Here is a 4,154-nt window from a genome sequence, read left to right as displayed (position 1 = left end):
CGTGGCTGGCGCCTTAGCCGGTTGAGCTATAGGCGCCGAGCCTTGACCATGGATTTTTATAGAAGGGCAGTCCATCTGTGCCTGGCCTCATTCACTCAGTGTCATGGAATGTTCCTGTAGGCCATGTGTAATAAAACTGTGTGTTGTGTGGTTCAGAGAGGAAGTCGGCTTGTGGGATGGGGGCTGAGCAGTCCCAAGGTGGAATATCTTCTCTTACCCTCTTCCGAAAGCTTTCCCTGATCTAGATATCTCTCCTCATGACATTTCTCAATAAAATAGAGTTCACTGTGTTATAATTGTTATTGTACTTGTTTTTCACTCCAACTCAGTCACAAATTTATTAAAGAGGAAATCCATGTCTTATTGGACTCTTTGTAATCTCTGATACCTATCAGAGTGCCTGACATACAGTAAATCTTCCAGAAGTTTGGAAATTAGAAAGAATTCTCCCTAAGGAAGACTCTGCCAATGTCTATAGCCATCATTTGGATTTAAAACTCTGGATATAGTTATATTAAGCAGAGAAGATACAGTGTAACATTCCGAGATTTTATGGGCCTTGGAAATGAGTAAGTAGCTCTCCCTAACTTAAGCATTTAATAGGTGCTAGCCATCCTTTGAATAACTACCTGAGATGGGAAAGCCCAGTTTGCTGGGCCACAGTATAGCAATGTCGGAGGTCAGAAGGGGGTGTGGGCATTGGCTATTGCCACCCCCAAAGGAGCGTGACTCATGGTTAATGTCTGATGAGCAGGTTCCTCAAACAGAGCAGTCCTGAGAGCCCAGAGCAGGAAGATTTGGCAGAGTAACAGTTGGGCTTTTGTTCAGATGATCACAGCCTGCAGCTACACTTCCTGCAGTTAAATAGGCAGAATGTTAAAAGAGCATTAAGAAGTATATGACTAAACAGATAAAGTCAATAGATGAATGGATAAATACAAATGTGGTAAATACATAGAATAGTATTCAGCCTTCAGAAAGGAAGACATTGACGTATGCTACAACATGGATGAATCCTGAGGACATTATGCAAAATGAAATAAGCCAGACACAGACAAAACTTTGTGATTCCACTTACGGGTTAGTTAGAAAAGTCAAAATCATCTAGACAAAAGTCGAAGGCTGGTTGTCAGGGATAAAGGGCATGGGGAGTTGTTTAAGAGAGAGTTCCAGTTTTACCAGATGAGAAGAGATATGGAGATCAATGATGATTATAGTTGCACAATGTTATAAATACATTTAATATCACTGATTTGTTAAAATGGTTTAGATGGTAAATTTTGTTAAGTGCATTTTACTACAATAAAGAAATAAAAAGAAAGCAGAACAAAAAAATAGCAGTGGCCATAGTTTCCTAATTCTGATCTAGAGGTTCAAATTAAAAAGGCATCATTATAGGAAACTCTTATATTTGAAATTTAAAAGGTGATTATCAAAGAACCCTCCCCCAATTAACTCAATCCTCAAAAAAGAAAGCAGATGCAACAAAGTGGCAAATGGAAGCAATTTTCTAAACATTTTGGAAAGAATTATAACAGATAAAAGCACACACTTTGAAGTCTGTGATGGAAGTAGAATAACCTGTGTTATTCTACTGTCTGAGGCAACAAGAAAAGATGATTTGATATGGCTAGGAATACTAGCAGACCCTGAGACTTGAGATTCTTGGCGTCTCATGACAGTGCTCATGTACCATTCAGTGTCCCTCTTCCCTTTCTAGAGTGGGAAATGAGACAGTCTGACAACACAGCTGCCTCTGTTGTTAATTAGAACTTCCGTGTCTTATATGCCTCCATTACCATTGTTTTAGTAGAGAAAGATTAAGCTAGAAGAGACCCCACGCTAGCAGCTTATAGGACGTAGTTTATTCTTCTGTAGTGCAACTGTCCCATGGGGAAGAGTCCAGGTTGTTGGGGGAATCCCTGCTCCCTGAAGTTGTTCAGGGACTCAGGCGCCTTCCAACTTGTGGCTTTGCCACCCCCTAGGGTGTCCTCTTATCTCCTTGGTTGAAGCTAATACCATGGGTGTGGAAGGAAAAGAGAGAAAAAGCCCAAACCAAGGAAGCATCTTTTCATTATGCAGGTGGGACAGAAGTTGCGTGCATCACAATCATTCACATTCCATTGGTGAAATTCAGGTGTGTGGCTATACCTAGGCCAGCAGGGTCAACGCACATTTCAATAGAACAATGGATTTGGTAGCTCTCTACAATCTCTCCCATGTTGAGAAAAGTAGGGACAAAGGTTAATCAAACTCATGTTCAAGAGAAGTTTGTCCCATGACACTTAGTTCAATATTTTGGTTTTTGTGGATGGTCAGCCCTGAAAGCCCTGCTGATCCTGGAAGTTCAAGGGCACAAGGCCATGACAGAGCCTGTGAAGGACACTGAGGCTGTGAAGTCAGTCTCTTGGTATTAAGGTGAGAGACAAGATGATGGCCCTCTGAGTGAGGAGATTTGCCCTAAAGAAGATGGCCTGGAGCTCACCTTGAGGCTGGGGATAGAAAAGATTTGCTGGGGTTCGGGTAACTGAGGGGTATTGGTATTGAAAGGAGGCTGTGTAGGGTGCAAAGCCTCGCCCTGGGCTCTCTCCCAGTCTCACACACTCTATCCACATAGTGCCATGCTATTAGTCTCTTAATATTTTCTTTAAAATTCACTTTAAAAACCAGCCTCAGTAGAACTTTACACCCACTAGGATGACTACAATATGACAAAATTGGAAAAATAACAAGTGTTGGCAAGGAGGCAGAGAAATTGGAACCCTCATAATTGCTGATGGAAATGGAAAATGGTGCGGCTGCTATGAAAAACAGTTTGGTGGGTCCTGAAAAAGCTAGACATAGGATTACCATATGACCCAGCTCCTAGGTCTGTGTCTCCAAGAGAACTGAAAACTGGGATGCAAACAAAGACATGTACACACATGTGCACAACAGCACTACTCACCATAGCAAAAAGGTGAAATCAGCCCAGATAAGCATCAACAACCAGATAAACAAAAGGCGTTATAGCCATGCAATGGAATATTATTTTAGCCACAGAAAGGAATTAAGGTTGATACTCGCTATAATGTGGATGAACCTTGAAAACATTAAGCTAAGTGGAAGAAGCCAGGCACAAAGTTTACACGTCCCATTTATGTGAAAAATCCAGAATAGGTAAATTCATAGGGATATAACACAGATGGTGACTTCCAGGGGCTGGGGGAAGTAAGGTCATGGGCAGCAACTGCTTAATGGCATTGGGTTTCTTTGGGGGTGATAAAAATGTTTTGAAATTAGAAGTGCTGATTGTTCAACATTGTAAATGTACTAATTACCCCTGAATTGTTTATTGTAAAATGGTTCATTTTTCAAATGGCCATTTAATGAATGCTCTGACTCCATCGTGTTTAGGGTAACCATCTATCCCGTTTCCCTGAGACAGTGGTTGTTGACATGTGCTTCTTCAGCAAAATTATGACTAGTGTAATCTTTAGTCTCAAAAATTTCTTATTCGAATGATAAATTTTATTGTCTCCCTACTCATAATAAATGAAATTCCAGTTTAAGTTTAAAAATGCTTTTTTTTTGTCTTGGCGCCAGCCACATACACCAAAGTTGGCAGGTTCGAACCCAGCCAGGGCCGCTAACCAACAATGACAAGTGCAACAACAACAACCACAAAAATAGCCAGGCGCTGTGGCGGGCACCTGTAGTTCCAGCTACTAGGGAGGCTGAGGCAAGTGAATCGCTTGAGTCCAAGAGTTTGAGGTTGCTGTGAGCTGTGACGCCATGACACTTTACCGAGAGTGACATAGTAAGAGTCTGTCTCAAAAAAAAAAAAGCTTCATTTTTGGGATGTGAATTGCACTTCAATGTAAAAAAGTGAGAAAAAAATTAGCCTTAGTGTTCTGGTAAAGAGAGGGTAATGACACCACTTATTTCATAGGCAGGTGGTAAGGAATAAAACAGTATGTGCTGGCTGGGCGCGGTGGCTCACGTCTGTAATCCCTGCGGTTGGGAGGCGGAGGCAGGTGGATTGCCTGAGCTCACAGGTTCCAGACCAGCCTGAGCCAGAGACAGACATCGTCTCTAAAAACAGCCGGGTGTTGTGGCGGGTGCCTGTAGTCCCAGCAACTTGGGAGGCTGAGGCAAGAGAATCGCTTAAGCCC

General features: G+C 42.1%; 1 protein-coding gene across 1 annotated transcript in view; it reads left to right on the top strand.

Annotated features, from left to right (window-relative positions):
- LOC100943721 (glutathione S-transferase Mu 1) overlaps positions 1-4,154 on the top strand; it is a 34,281-nt gene that overhangs the window by 16,629 nt on the left and 13,498 nt on the right. The window lies entirely within an intron of this gene.

Source organism: Otolemur garnettii, unplaced genomic scaffold, assembly GCF_000181295.1.
Source record: "Otolemur garnettii isolate 467f Iridium unplaced genomic scaffold, OtoGar3 scaffold00010, whole genome shotgun sequence".
In the NCBI taxonomy this organism is placed as follows: Eukaryota; Metazoa; Chordata; class Mammalia; order Primates; family Galagidae; genus Otolemur; species Otolemur garnettii.
Note: the sequence above shows the minus strand (reverse complement) of the source record. Positions and strands in the feature narration are given on the sequence as shown.